Raw genomic sequence first — 16990 nt, 5'->3', positions numbered from 1 at the left:
AGGGGTGCAGTGAAGTACTAAAATGCAGATGACTTCTGGGACTGATTACAGCAGCACTGTTCATGAAAATCAGGGTATGTGCATGGATGGCATAATGCACCCCTGTGCTAAGCAGGGGCATCTGTAAGAAAGAGTGGAATAAGAAATAAGAAATCCTACAGCCACAGTCAAAAGAAGAAAAGAAAGCAAGCTAGAGAAATGCTTCATAGGAAAAAAAAAAGTTACGGAAAAGAAAACTGAAGACTATTGTACAGAAAAGTTGGAAAAACGGGCTGAAGGAATAATGCTCCTCCTCAAAAATCTCGTATTTATGATTCTAATTATCCCATTTTGATTTTCCACCTCACAGTTAAAGGACTGCATTTCAAAAGCCCAGCAGCCTCTTGAACCATGCGTGGGGCTGCTGTGAGGTGGAGCATGTCCATACGATTTGGCATATTGAGCACGGAATGGTTCTTAGCAGCAGTCAACTGGGTATGAAAACAAACAGCGACTTTAAACAGCCCTTTGTTAGGACTTATTTTGTTTCTAATGATCTCATTTTGAGCTTTGCCTCCCAAGCCAAGTTAGATTATATAAAAAAAAAAAAACAAAAAAAACACAAAACAAAAAAAGCCTCTACCACCACCAAAAACTCAGACAAAAAAATCCCTACCAGAACCTATACTCAGCTGCACACTGCCTGTTCTGAACACAACCTATTGCCTGCGCTTAGAGAAGCAATCTGTATTTTCTAATAATGTTTGACTTAGTCCAACAGACTAACACTTCATACATCCTACCTGAATTCTGTCTTCTAGGCTTTCCCACCTACGTGTCTGCAGCAAAGCATATGCATAAAGACAGAGATCAGTTTTTTACTAGCCCACTGAATTCAGCATTTTACAGCTATGTTTGACGTGACAGATCTCAAGCTCTTCTCCTGCAGAAACCATACAACTCCCTTCTGAAGTTAATGTGAATTATTCATATTCTGGATTGTACCTCACCGAGATACATATTTTCTATTGATTTTAAGTTTTTTGGTTGCTCATTTCAACACTGCCTTAATAGAAGCCAGGGTTTTTACAAAATCTCTCTTTCTGAAAATCAGCACTAAGCAGTTGTCTCAATTTTGGCAAACAAAAGGGCAGAGACACAAAATCATTAGTCAATTATTCCACAGTAATGTTCTATACTTTAGAACATTTATATTCAATAAGATGACTGAAAATATTGCAAACCATCTACAAAAGCCTCCACTGCAATTCACTCTGGCAATAAATTATAGAGAGAGGATGCCTTGCTTTGTATGGATGATTTGGGTTATACACTGTATACTCAAACTGTGTTAAAAACTCCTATTGATGTTAACCCAGATTCTGCCACGTTGCTTCACAAGGAGAGTTTGACTATCACACAGAAATAAAGCTCTTTTGTTAACTTTATAAGTAAATACACAGTTCTATCTGCTGCGGTTCAGCTAGAAAGCTGCAGATCATCATCTTCAGCTTGTCACTGTACCCAACAGGGATGAAATCATTTTCTGCAGGGAATTTATAAACACAGGCAAGGAAGGCAACAGAGGTGTCCACCTCCATGCACTCAGAATAACATAGATTATCATGCTTCAGATCTAAACCAAAAACCTATAGGTTGGTTTGTAGGTCAAACTAAAGTGATACTAAGAGAGAAGAAACTTTTTCCTTTGCTTCCAGAAGATGCAGTTTAAATTACAAGCCACGTGCTATCACGTTCCTGGGAGGCTAACAACTTGCTAAAATAGCTAAGGCAGCAAAATTGAGGCTCTAATCTGCATTAGTCTTCCAAGTGACCGGGACACTCAAAGAAATGGATGCACTCTATCCATAGTCAACATGAGTTAGACAAACCTCAAGAGTTTCACAGGAATTTCTTCCTGTCTATGAATAACTGTGAAATTTGCACAAGAGACTGGAAGATTTAGATAAATAAATTATAAATCCGTATCTACTTCTGGAAATGTCTTCCAAAAGGACAGTAACTATCAAAGACCATAGCAGTAAAGGATCAAATCTCTGACAGGTTCACAAGTAGAAAACATGATACAAGGGAAATCTGTTCACAGATGGTCTTTCATTATTTCTACAGGTTTATTGGTCCATTTTCTGAATCTGAAATGCTCCCACACCATGTATCCTTGAATTCTGTTTTTTTCTTTTATCTTTATTATCCTACTGAGCTAATACAGGGTCTTCACTAATTTCGTATCTAAGATGCGAGTTCCCATTCTAAACAATAAGGAAAGGGAAACAGATAAATGCTGAGTAACCAGATTATCTGAAACTGAGCTCTTTTACACAGATCTATCTAATGAAGTACTGGTATTACCTCATCTTAACAAAGGACTGCAAATATCCTGGATTTACCCTCAGTGATAACACAACAGTTTACAACTTACATGACTTCAAGATCTGTTCCCCAAACTAGTTTAAACTCAGAATGGTTTTCAGCTACACCACTCTGAAAGAAGATTTACAATGGAAGAGGAAACAACAGTTTCCTCAAACATGAACTTATGGATATGATTAAAAAACCCCAACGAAACCCCGGGATATAACTCAGAAAAGTAGCAATACAGTGGATCAGAGTGTGAATGTAAAAGGGTGTCGCTGCAGATGAAATCTGTTGCACTTTGAACTGTCATTAATCATTTCTTACTGAATAAAAATAGCTAAGGAGTCATTTTATAGACAACCTCAATCTGCAAAGTTCTGACGCAGTGGGACAGAGGCGGTACCCAGCCCACTGTACAGAAACACTGGAATTGTGAAATGTATCCCCACACTTGATTTTCATCAGCGGTTAGGATGGAACTGAAGATTTAGTTCTGGCCATGAATTCAAATACGACACTGTTTCCTGTAAAGAGACTCTTATTTCTGTTTTCACAAAGGCTTCTTAACATGCAGAAATTGCAGTAAAAAACCAAGCCTTTTGTTAAATTTTCATTAAATAAATGCTTTTCCTGGTAGCAAAAATGTGTTTTGTTTGTTTTTTTTTCAGGGAAGGAAAATCTCACTCTTCTAACTCACTCTTATCTAACAAATATTTTATGTGATTCATGTTACAACAGTTTCTCCACGTATTTCTTTACTCTCCTTCAATTTATAACAGACTCTTTGTAGGCTTAAACTGATACCCAGTGTCTATTGATCTCAGTGTTTTTGGACTGACTTCAGCATGGTTGGAGTCTCCCACTGGAGAGAATAACAACTACACTACCTTCACATGAATTGTTTCCTCATGCCATCTACAAGTATTGGTTCCATCCAAATAATTTCAGGCTACCAAATAAGACTGTTTTGCTTGTTTGTTTTTTTTTTTTCCCTTGAATTCAGTGTCTTTCCACAGCTCTATTTTTTTTTATTGTTATTATTTTTAACAGAAACTCATTTAAGTGTCCTCCACTACATTTCCATTTGTTCATTGGTTTCGGTTCATTTCATACATGATTGTATACCCAAAATAAATCTAAAGTGGTATCCAGTATTCAAGCAGATAGTGCCCTCTAGCACACAACCAGCATCCCTCCCAATGCGATTGTTCGTGCCATAAAATTTCATAAATTTTATGTCATAAAACTCTAATCTAGTTACATTAGGCAAAATACCTCAGAAACATTTCAGATACCCACAAAAGCTTTTGGAGAAGTGGCTTATCCCTGTCTTCAAAAGTGACAAACACAGATGTGTCAGGAGAAGAAGATATGAGGCCATAAATCTTAACTTGTTGGGAGTTAATTAAGGGATTCATCAATCATTACACAGCTCACCCCATATATACACAGGCAAAATCTCGTCAGCTGCCACAACCCACAGCAATCCACAGGTTAAAAACTCCCAAAGTCCCTCTGTTCCGACTATTTATAAATGACTTTGTATAATCTAGCTTTAAGACCTGTAATTATAAAACAGCATTAAAACAGGCCTGCATAGTTACGGATAATTATAGTTGGTACACTTTTTAAAGAAATAAAAAGCTTTTCCATTCAAACACAGGCTTTGCCTTTTTGACAGCTCCAAGTCCACGGGATGTAGAGAGATGATTTAAATTGTTATGTCAAAATTTTGACTGTGCAAGACTTTCTTTCTTTCCCTTATCAAGAGAGGCATTGTTGTTTTCTCACCATAACCAGGCGTGACAGCGCCTGACTGGAGTCGCAAAGCCAGTTTCTGAATCGGCACGAAAATATTCACCTCTTGAGTTTCTCTGGCAGCCATAAACTAAGTCTTTCTCATGGGCAGAGTTTAAATCAGTTGGCCCCGTACACTGGAGATGGGCACAGAGCTGCCTTCTGAAGAGATGCATGAGGACGAGAGGAGTAGATCAGCAGCAGTGTGGAGGGAGGGCTCTTTAACACAGCCCAAGTCCTAACCAAATGTTACATGCTAAACTAGTCCCAGGAACTTCAGTGGAATTCAATCTGACTCAACTTCTGATCTGCAGGGATATTTCCCTCTAATTACGGTACATGCTGGAAATCTGCAGACTGCTTTTCCACAGGAAATAATTATGATTACAGACAGCAGCAATGCTACATACAACTGATGTATAAGCATACACACACACATGTAGAGATGCATAAACACAAGCTTATCCAAAATGTCAGCAATGCATCTGCCTCATCTCTGATAACATTTAGCACTAATAAAACAGTTCATATTCCCAGGTTTATTGAAGCTATGATCTCTCCTTACACACAGCCCAAGAAAGAGGTGCCAGTTAACACTCATGACTGTCTCCATTCCATTTTGGCCCCAAATTAATTCATTATTTATGCTGAATAACTAGTACCTTCAAAAAGACAACTCTGTTCATTTTGACAGGATTACTTGTGTAATAAGGTATTACTCAACATGAGTAAGGGTGGCAGACTCCCACACTCTGTCCCACTGGGAACTGCAAGCCCGACTTGTTTCTACACATACCACTAAAAACAGACTTCGCTTGGCAATATCTTTGAGTCATTTACAGTCTGGTTTGGAATTCTTCACTGAAGTAATTTTACAATTAAAAAAAAAAGAGGAAAAAAATAAAAAAAGAAGCAAAACTTTCTAATCTGCTAATCAATAAAAACGTGCATGAAACGTGCTCTCATTTGTCACTCACACTGAGATGGAATAATCTGTTAATTATTACTTTCTAAGATCATATCAATCAGCCATCTTTTAAAATGCACATATGCCACAAATAAGTTGCGTTATTCAAAAAGGGTTTTGGTGAACGAGACACCTTTGCTAATACAAACCCAGATCTCTATGGCATAACCTGTGTAACAGTTCTGTGGAGCAGTTGTCTATTATTATAGCTGCCATAAGTAATCCTATCGTTAAGGCCATCCAATAATTTCCATTTCATCCAGCTCACCTTATCCCTTTTTGCTTTCCAGATATCCTCCCTCTATGGGGTAACTTGAACAGTTTTTGACAGTCCTAGAGTTTAGAAGGTTCTGAATATAAAACAGGCAGGGAATACTCTATCCCAAACCTATTTTTAAAGTTTGCATTTTAAAGTATAATATAGTATAGTATCAGCAGCTGATATTCCACATACTGTGGAAACTGCTTTTTGAGAAAAGGTACTGCTCAAAATTCCAGTGGTAAATGGTTTCATTTTGACAAGTTTTGAAACTCTCAAACAATACAGTTGTTAAAAGTGTCTTTCAAGAGAATGTTAACAACGCCCTTTTTTAATTACAAAAGTGAAAAACAAAAAAACCCACATTCTACAAACTTTATTCTCTCAACTAAAATTTTATCTCCATTTGCTTGCATTTGCAAGGAATTTATGCATGAAAAACCACTGTAAAATCAAGTCTAGTAAAAATCTGTAGTGAAAAAAAGTTCACGTCAAAAGTTTCTAATGTGCATTTACACAAAGGTTTTCACTGACTTTTTGAAGCAGGGAACTGGGAAAAATTGTGCATGACCAAGCTGTTTAGTAAAATATGGCAGCCTGAAACAAACCAACCTTCAACAAAAACTGAATTTGTAAGGTAATGAAGGAACTCTCTATCAAGATACTATATTCTATTACTGCAAAGAATATTGCCCAATTCTTTTGCAGATCTCACACAGGACTTTGCATTATTGTCCCTGTTTTGTACAGTAATTAGATTCTGCTAGGCAGGAGTATTTAGCAATTGACCCAGAGACACACATTCCAAATCAGTTTTAGCATGAGAACCTGTATGCTGTTTTTGTTTGGTACATGTCAACCATCCGCCTTTTGTTCTTCACTAGCCTGTAGGTCAACTAAAAGAGCCAAAAATCTAATAGTATGTTTATAAACCAGGAATCACAAGATGAGATTTTACTTGCTGAAAATTATGTTTCCAAGAAATCTGACTTCTAAACCTGGATTTTGTGAGAACTTCTTAAAACCAGAAGAGGCATGTAGTGAAAATGTGGCTACGGTACAGGCAACATACAACCGTCAGTGCAGTGTCAAAGACGATGAGCATCTATCAGCACAAACTCTGAAACAGCAGGATGCAGTCATTGTTGATGTTTCAAGTAAACTGAGCCTGATCACTGGCTTCTTTCATGCAAAAGACTCTGCTTGGATGATTTTGAATTAAACCCACAAGCTCATTTATTTTCCAGTGCATCCTCAAATTAACTCTGGCTTCCTTTACCCCACCCCCAACCTATCAGAAATGTACCTCCCCCCACTCTCCAGCTCCTCATACATCTTGCTTTTTCATTATTCTTTTTACCATTATTTTAAATTTGTTCTCAAGTCACCACAAAAATAGCAGAGTTTTACTTTTATTTTCATGTAAAGTTTTAGGAACTGCTTACTGCTGAAAGCACTATCTCAATCACTGTGACATTAGGTAATCATCACTCTTCTGCTTGCTGAACTACAAGGAGGATCTAGTGAAATAATTAGAGATTTCAGGCCTTAAAAATTCACTGTACAAACTAATACTTGAAAACTATGGAAGAGAAGTCAGTCATTCTCCAGACGCTGAGTGGGAGAGCTGTGCTGCATGCTACAAGGAATCCATACATCACACACAGACGTGCATACCTAATTTCCACTGACATTGAGTGAAATGAAGGCAAGGAGCTGAAAAAGCTTTAAAATTATGACAATTATGAATGACTAACCTATTACAAAGAAATCTGAGGAAGCACGGGCTCATTCTGAAAAGTTAGCTAATACCAAAACTTTTGGAGTTTTGGGAGCTTATTCTTGGTCATTCGCAGTCTTTGTCTAATCAAGCTGACATAAATTTTTCTTCAAGCATTGTTAAATGACAAATTATTTTCAGTAGAATCAACATTCAGAATAAGAATTCTCTTCCAAAAGACACCCAGATTTCAGCACGAGAAGTCATTCTTTTGATCAAGATTTCAGTAAAATGACACAGCTTTTCCCACTCTTCCATCACACCATTGCTCAGTAAAGCGAGTGCCAGAGAAACAGCTACTGCACTTCAAGCCCTCTTCTCCTTTCCCCTGTCTTTCTTTACTCAAATTTAAAACTCAACAAATAGAATTTTGAATAGTTTTTAAACAACATTCCCTCACCAGAGTTTGTGTGTAATCACAAACCAGAAATGAGGAAATTTAAAAAACTAGTCTCTTATCTTCCCCACTTCACTCTCAATTTCCCTATATCTGAGTTTATATTGCATGTTTGTTTCTGTATATGTACATATACTTGCACTTATAATTTTCAGTATATCCACTGATGTTTGCAGAACTTACAGTATCATTCTACCATCACTATAGAAACTTTTGCTCCAACCATCACACGCAGCCACATTTGCACAACGTCCATCACTTTATAAAAAAAGGCAAAAGGCCTTGAAAAACACATGAGCACATATATCCATACATATTCTGTAGGTTTCCTGGTAAAACTGAGGAAGCTAATAAGGTACATATGCATTTGCACTGCTGAAATACTGGGCCTCTAAATAACTTCAGAGGGAGCAGAATCGGGGCCCGAGAGAACCCACATGTACGTTCAAGAATTACAGGCACGGTGAAATGGTTTTTGCATCTGTGTGTGTGCATGGGTATGAAAAAAAAAATACGTTTCAGCAGAGCAATGTCTCTAATGGATGTAAACATTTTCTTTCCAACAGGTTAATTCCAGCTGCCCAGAATTTTCATTATTTTTTTGTTCACATGCATGTGTGCGCTCCTCCCTTTTTGGAGGGTTTATACATGACAGGTGCGTTCTTGGCCCAGGAACAAATAATCCTGGAGAGCCCGAGAAAGAAAAATCAAACTGAACTTGAAGATAAAATGACAGGGAATAAATACATTATTGCCTTTCCATTATGCTAAAAAAACAACGCCACAAAAATTTTTTGAACATTTATAATGTGTAAGCAATTTGAGGTAGAATTTTCAAAGCTGAAAAGAGATTGTTCTGAAGCCCAGATGTTGCCTTTCAGAAACCAGTGAAAATTGCTGCCTCTGAAAATTACTCTGAAATACAAATAGAGTAAAACAAAAATTGTTTAAATAAAAATAATTTTACTCAGATACTCTTGATATTCCAAAAGAGAAAATAAACTTTTTTCAAGTGTTCAGGCAGTTTTGCACCCCTGTCTCCTACTTCAAATTATCCACAGAGTCATGCCATCTCTACTCCAACAGATGACTGGGTGAGGGATAAAACAGGAGCAGTTAATGGTATGATGTGAGGGCTCCTGCCTCACTTACTGTGCATATTCATAAAAGCATAAGAAATAAAAATCTACATTAACAAATGTGTGGTGCAATCATCCATCATACACACGTCCCTTCGCTCATGAAAGTGTTGTACGAGCCCCTTTCATGTCTGTAAACTTTCAGATTCCTGAGCATCCATGTTCAGTTTACAGCATTACTTAACATTCTTCAGAACTGCTGCTTGCACATACTAACATGCTTCCTCATGTAAGTAAGTGGACTGACATCAAAAGCCTGAAAGCTCACTTTTGGCTATATCTGATTCTAAGAAATACCTGTCAAATTGCAAGGGAAAGAACAATCATAACCAGTGGATAATTACCCAGCCTAACAAACAATAACCCTAGATACCGCTGGAGTTCTTAGGTAAGAAAAATACAGCTATTAGTCATGTAACACATGTATATCCTTGCACAAACAAATGCATATTGGCATGCAAAGCAGAAACAAATCCACAAATCGGAAAATGAGAGACCATTACAAACAGACAACGTACCTTTAGAACCATAAGGAGTCTCCAACTTTACTTTAGAAAGGCTGCAGTGGCAAGCATGGGAACACCATTACAAAAAAGACGTCTACTTTAAAAAGTACTACTTTTGGGAGTCGGAGACAGGGGTAGAAAGGAGAAAACCTCTGAAACTAGTATCATTTGCTCCAGGAAAACTCAGAGGACTGCCATTCTCCCTTCCATAGGTACTTTGTCTACCTTCCTGTCTGTTGTTCAACAGCAGTCCCATCCAGCTCCACAAAGACCCAGCTGTATAAACCAATGCTGTCAAAGAACACAGTTAAGGGATGGATAAAACAGGGAGGGATGTCCAACATGCTGACCACTGACTGAGCTTGCAAGGATAAAGAAGCCTTGATGGAGAGAAGCAATCATCCATTGTGTTTGTTTATTTTACCTCCTCCACCACATACTGGAATCTTTTTTGTTTTTTTCCATTACCAAAACCATCCCCCACTGAGAGGCCTTTGTGATCTAAAAGGGGCAGAGCCCCTCTTTCTTAACACTGGCAAGTTTATGTAGGAAGATTCATTCAAACACATCTTCAAATAAACATTTGACTCTTCCCCTACATCACACTGTCCACACACTGCCTTCAAAGACACTTAAAAATCACCATTAAAATGTTCTTGCCTAGAACTGTTTTCACTGAGATATAATAAAACAATTTAGCAGTCTAAGGCACATATTGCCATCGAAGTCCAACTTCAGATGAGAGCTACAGTCTTCTGAAAAAAATAAATATACATTACAGTAAAGTAAACCTGGCTGCTATTGCCATAACAAGTGGTATAATAGCTTTCTTCCATCAAAAACCTTCTCCCTGCTGGGGATACACCTAATTATATTATAAGTGAATCTGAATCCAGATGTTCAGATCTAAAACGTATGTCATGAGTACTACAAGGAAAATGACCACTGCATAGAGAATGAGGCATTCAAAGGGCATCACTGGCCCTAAAAAGAGTGAAGACCTTTGGATTCCTTCAGGCATAAGAGATGTAGGTGCAGAACATCTTAGAAAATTAACTTATCTCTTCAACAAATTGAACAATCAAACTTCCTTACTCCTCACTTCTTTTTTTTCTTCTATGTTCCCCCCACAAATATCACTTTTTTGAATTTGGCACTGAGAACAATTCAAATATGAATGTCTATAAAAAGATAGTCAGGGGACCAGAAACCTTTCTGATGTATCTGAAAGCAATAGCAGAATGAACTTCAGAGGATGCTTCATCACTCCATGTCAATAATTGATAAGGAATCATTACAATCACAACAGACTGGGACACTGAGAAAAATCACGTATTCATTTGTACTATTACATTAACAAACACCTCCACATCACAGGCTGATGATAAGTTACGTTTTCAAGGTTAACATCCTGAAGTGAGTACAAAACACAACAAGAAAGGTCCACTGTCCTGGTTTTTTATCTGAAAAAGGTAGTAAATAGCTTTTGAATTGGGTAAGTAGTCACCTGGCAAGCTCTAGAGTTGTCTGAATGAAACCTAGGATAAAGGACTGGTTGAGTGAAGTACATCACAGAAATTTATTTCTGAAGTATAGCAATGGCCTCTGGCATTGATGATTGCTGAAGAAGCACGAACACTGAAACTGTGGCCAGGCAGTTCACTGCCACATACCCTCTGCCCCTCAGCATGGACTATGAAGCCAAGACACAACATCAAGAATTCAGAAGACAGGCAACTTCCCATGTGATCCCACAGAATTTACTGAATCTTTCCAGCTCCCAGTTTTTCTGTTTCTAAATAAGAACTGCCTTTATAAAACACTCTGCAAGCTCTGATTTTCCTTTCTTAAAGAAAACATTCTATTGGCGATCGCTGTTTGCATTACTTGCTTGCATCATTAATTTACCCAATAGTTTTGTGCATACTGAATCATAAGTGAGGGCAAAAATTAAGTTCTCTATTCAGCTACTGCATTTTGAAACTGAAAAACTAAGTTTCACAGAATCACAGAATAGTTGGAATGGTGGAATGGTCCCACAAGAATCATCAAGTAAGTAAAGTTTCTACATACAGTCCTGCCAACAGAAGCTAATAATGTGGGGGTTTTTTTTACCTAATGACTATATTTATGTAAAAATCATATTTATTTTCTGGGCAGCGATAATTTAAAAAAATCAAAATGCAACAAAACAAAAAAACCCCAACCAAACAAAAAAAACCCCCAAACCAAAAAACTCCTAAACAAACAAAACCCCCTAAAAACAGCATTTAGCAGGAGGATATCACTTAATCCTTTTCATTACTGTCCAGTTTCACTGGACCCTCTTCTCTGTCTTTCACACAAGAAGAAAACACACCCCTTGCCAGGTAATGTTGTGGTAATTTACAATTACTAAGTGCTATTTACTAAAAAAAAAACCCTACTTTAAAGGAATCTCACATACCTTCATCACAAAAATACTAATGGTCACAACCATTTCACAGATGAACTACGAGAGACACCACTTTGGATCTTGTTTAGCCACAGAACTACTCAGTACTGCCCCCCAAGGGACAGCCAAAGTTTTAACCCACCTTTTCACAGCACATCAGCACCAGATACAGACAGTGGGTCACACGCTCTGATTTCCAGATTCTGCCACTATGCATAGCTCTGGTGGTAATTCCCCAGTACCACGAAGATGAGGCATTCATCAAACACACTATCAAGATAATGATGGAAAGCTAAAACCAGCCCCCTTTCCAACCTCTGCCCTGGATAACTAATTATAAAGGAATACTAAAGAGATGGAACTCCCCAGAAAGAGTACTTTCTTTACTACTCTAACTTTCATTTAGACACCTGTCCCCTCATTCTCAAAAAAAGCAAATATCCTCTGTTTAGTTTTTCTCTTTTTTAAATGACTCACACAAGTGTACCAGATTTTAAGCTTTAAACATGTCAACCACCAAAGAAAGTCTCAAAAATCTAAAACTAATACTAGGAGAACATTTTTAACAAACAGCATACTTCTGGTTCTACTGATCTACTCACACGACACGACCACGCATACAGTTGTACTCTGGGATTCCTAGCTGGTATTTTCAGGAGTCTGCAAAACCCCTCCTTGTAAAAGAGTCCATCAGATGTGCAAAGGTTTTTCCTTTTCTCTGCTGTTTTCTCTCACTCTTCATCTCCATCCTTGCTTTAGGTGGGAAGATCAGAAAGTGCACCTGTTACCTGGCCCATTGATGCCTCTAAGCACCTACAGAACTCTAAAAAACTCATCCTACTTCCCTTCTTTCTTTTACACTGTTCACTAGACAGCATTCTATACCTGCACTACTCTTTTCACTCTTAAAAGCACTTACAAAATACTAATTACTCTTCACATATCCCTTCTGTGAAGTAAATAAGGATTATTATCCCCTCTGAAGTAAATACGGATTACTAACTACTTTTTACAGTCTGAGAAAATACAGAAGAGGATTTTAAGTGGTCTGCACACCACAATGTGAAGAGAAGATATTGAAGCGTGGATTAAGATACAGAAGTTCTCCGTCCCGTGCTCAGACTATGACTGTCTAAATCTTACTCTTCTATTTGCAAATGACACTCTTAGCCCAATTGTTTCTATCTGCTGGCTGATGATCAAATATTTAATGTATGCCATAAAATGAAAATATGAACTCTACAGCAGTGCCTCCTATTTGTCATGCCCCATTACTTAGACCGGGTGGTAACATGTGCCCACATGACGGTTTTCAATTTTATTATAGTCTCTATTTGCTCACTCACTTAAGATGTTTAAAGAAGAGTTGTATGGATTATCAGACAGTCTGAAAAGTTCAGTTCAGAGCTCTTCAAACACATTCATTTTCATCTTATTAGCACAAGTAAAGTGAAAGCCTTAGGCAGGTAATTTACCATCCAGTTTATCCAAAGGGACTTCTAAAGGAAAAGTCAACCTTTGTAAATTGTTTGTGATAATCTCCAAATTGATCATTAATTATCAGCTGCTACTAAGCGTTTCTTCCATCAGCGGCACTGTGAAAATAATGCATTTCTCAGAAAATCTACCATTGTTGTTACTGCCACCTGTGTAATCAGCCATTATTAAACCCAGCAAAGTTACATGACAGGCAGCAGCCTCGTTAAGTGAATCCTGTCCAGCAACTCCATTTTCCAGGCAGTTTAAAAATTCGTTGTCCACCAAGCATTCCTTATTAATGTTATATTCTACATTCTATACCTTCTCACATATAGTGGCAGCTACAATTAATTTAGACCCATTTAACTGTGCTTAATAAAACACACATTGTTTTGTGCTGCCAAACTCAAGCTGATATACACAAATTTCATTTTCCCCTTTGCAGTTATCTGATTTTCTTCTACTAGAAGTCAACACTTACAAATCTAACAGTAAAAACTTAAAAAAATCATTCCACACTTTGTGGAAATGAGCTTGTGAAGAGACAGCTGCAAGTCTTTGCCACCCTCAGGTCCACATCACACAGAAACAGAGCAGGACCTTTATGCTTGTCAAAATCCAGTTCAGCCTTGATGTAAAAATTCAGTTTTCCAGAATTGCGGAATTTAATACACTACACACCATTTTGAGAATTTTAGGCAATACTATGTACAGTATCTGACATTCCCACAGTTCCTACTTTAACTCCATTGAACTTAATGAATAGTTGCCAGTTAACTTTACTGCAGCAGCCTGAAAAATAGTATATTAAAAAACAACCAGGATATCCAAACATGACAGCAATAAACTGCAAGCCTGACAACCATTTAATCGTGTATTGCCATGCACCTCATAGTTACAGGAAAGAAAGAATTTAACAGAGGGAAGACGCAGGCAGGTAAAGAAATTTTTTAGAAATGTATTATCCCAAAAAGGCTATATGATTACAAAGCATATAACTGTTTGTTTGGGGTTTTTTTTAATGGTCTACAGGTAAAAAAAACCTGAAACAGGAGAAATGCCACCACCATGAATTGTACAACACAGCAGCATACTCTTTTACTCTTGAGAATGGCACTCCCAGCAGCACTGATGTATATTTCTATTTTTATAAAAAACAAAATGCAGGCTCATTCTACATATATGCAACCACATCCCCTTTAACATGTACACACACAGAGTAAAAGAGTTTTGTTCACACTTAAGAGGACCAACTGTTTATTGGGTTCATAAGCTCCATCAGCAGCAACTCCACACCGAGTCGTAATGATTCCAAATGCAATGGGATTACAGTCATAAAGATGGAAAAAGGCAACAGTACCACAGCTGAAAGAAGAACCATTCCCTCAAAGACAGTTTTGTTCACATTCTCTCAAATTCATATAATTTAGGCTTACGGTTGTAGCACAGGATCTTTTAAATAATGTATATGAAATTTCTAGTTCAAAGGGCAGTAAGCCTGAAATGGAATAGTCTCTTACAGAGAGATGAGACACAAATCTGCTAAAAAAGAAGGGAATAGACTTGTATTTTCTTCAGTGAGATGGTGCCAATGAATGGCCCGCTGCTCTTGTGGGAGCTTGAGCCATAAATACTGCCATCTTCAGTAAAGAAAGCAAAGGGATCCATCTGAACTATTAAGGTGCATTTCTGTTCTAGACAAGGGTAATGTCAAATGGCACCTCCTCACTAAACAGTCCTGAGCACTGGATGCACTGGGAGTCACGTACATCTTTTTGTTTGCTTCATTTTCTGATTTGAGGCCTCTCCAGTACTACTACTCCTTTCCTAAGTCCTGTAGAACCAACTACTCCACAGGCCACTGAACAGCATTTTGTTCTAGTCACATACCATGGAATAACACACTCATTGCAGAATCAGATTTAACGTCCCTGGAATCTACATAGCTCACTTCCAGGATCCGCCTGTTTTACAGAAAGGTAGGTATCTTCAGGAGAAGAATTTTACCTACAGAATTTGAATGCTGGTCACCAGCAAAGAGCATTAGAGAACTCAGCTTGACTGTCAGATCCTGGGTTAAACTTGTAGGACTGAAAATTTAAAAAACACAATCAGAAGTATAAGAAAACACAATTTAGGGAGAGAAAATACATCCTGTGACGTCATTTGTAGCTAGTTCTTTTCAGGAGAACTACACAAGACTCTCAATATTGCTTAATATCGGAAGCGAGATTTATCATCACTAAACAATTTAATAATTTAATTACATGAGCAGTAACAATTCCTGGGCTGGTAATGAACAATATGATATCAAAGTTGTCATCTCTTTAACAGAACCTTGGTTGATTTTCTGTACATGAGTAGTCTTGATTAATTCAATTGTGTCCTCAGTGTGTTTAGTGCCTGTGTAGATACAGGAGAGAATCTTGCAAAGGTCTCTCTGAGGACCGAGCGAGCTTTGAAATTCTAACTTGGGCGACGTTATATGAAATAGAATCCAGTCTACTTGCCAGAAAGCAATAAAAGAGAACTCAGTGAGCCTGCTCATGTGAATACATCTTAGCAGAATCAGGGCCTGCTCAAGCCACAAGGGAGGATAAACTTAAATAAAGCATTTCAGTATAACCATTCTTTCAGCAGTCTTTAGTCTGTATTAGTAGCTAACATCTGAGGAAAGGAAAGGTTTGCTGCTTGGCAATACTGTGGTGTTAATGTAACACAATCTGTTAAATGAAAAAGTAAAATTAATTCCAATTTGGTGTCTTCACAATTCACACTCCAGAGACTCTCATGGACTGAATGAAAGACAAGAAGGGGAAGGGAAAATTTAGTGACTTTTTTCAAAAATGAATTGTCAATTTCTTTTGCGTGTCACCTCATTAACTCAGGAGGCAATCTGAGAGAAAAATTTGTAGGTATTTTTCAACGTGGCTACGACAGCATAAGAAATGTCTGCCTGTGTCCACCTTCCACTGCCTACTCCCCCCTCTTCCCCTTGTCCTCTCCACAATTCAAATGTTGAGCTTTACTTCATCCTCACAGCAAGGAATGGATTAGGCAGAATTACTTACTGCTATGCCAATTAGGGAGGAATTAATTACAACTTTGCCTCCTGTCCCTGTAAGGTGGTAAAACTGTCTACCAAACCCAAACTGAACACAGCAAAGTGGAGAGCTGCACTCAAGAGGATGCAGGTACCGAGTTTTCCTCCTGCTCCATTCAAACCTCTCACTGCAGTGGGGTGACTTTATGTTGGTTCTTCTCTCCAGGTAAAAGCATTGCACAACTGAGCCATTGTAATCCTCAGTACTTCAATTCCCAGGACTGTAAAGGGGGACAGTAATAATACCTATTTGTCAGTGGCGTTGTGCAAATCAACCCCTAATATTTGTAAAGCACCTTGAGATCGAAGCACACAGGGCACCACAGAAGTACAAAGCATTATCATCACTGTAATAAACTGGGGCATGTTCTGAATTAGACTGTTTCTAGTGAAGTCTCTCTGGACTTTCACTCAGGATGCCTTTGGTTTCTGGAGACAGATGCATACGCTGTCCAAACCAAAAAACTGGAAAGCTACACAAGACTTTTTTCTTCAGCAGACCATTTTTTTCTTATTTATTTTTTTCCTCAATAAATACTTTGCCATACCACCCACCACCCACATTCACTTCCAGGCTAATTATACTTTGAAAGACAACCTGCATAAAGATGATTATAGCATACTGAGTCAAGGGAAGGCCTCGTCAAATAAACAGGGTAACTTCCCTTGGTCCGTCTCTCACTTTTTTCCGCTGGATGATGAATCCCAAAACCTGTACAGCTGTCCATCTTAAAAAGACTAAACCAATCTCTGTTTCCCTTTTTTCCTTTCTTT

General features: G+C 38.0%; 1 protein-coding gene across 8 annotated transcripts in view; it reads right to left on the bottom strand.

The window, feature by feature from the left end:
• The window catches only part of SOX5 (SRY-box transcription factor 5), a 479309-nt gene that overhangs the window by 254940 nt on the left and 207379 nt on the right, over nucleotides 1–16990 (bottom strand). The window lies entirely within an intron of this gene.

The sequence above is a fragment of the Pipra filicauda genome, unplaced genomic scaffold (genome assembly GCF_003945595.2).
Source record: "Pipra filicauda isolate LSUMZ 115617 unplaced genomic scaffold, ASM394559v2 scaffold2_size9829703_pilon, whole genome shotgun sequence".
In the NCBI taxonomy this organism is placed as follows: domain Eukaryota; kingdom Metazoa; phylum Chordata; class Aves; order Passeriformes; family Pipridae; genus Pipra; species Pipra filicauda.
The sequence above is the reverse complement of the archived record's forward strand: the minus strand, read 5'-3'. Positions and strand labels throughout refer to the sequence as shown.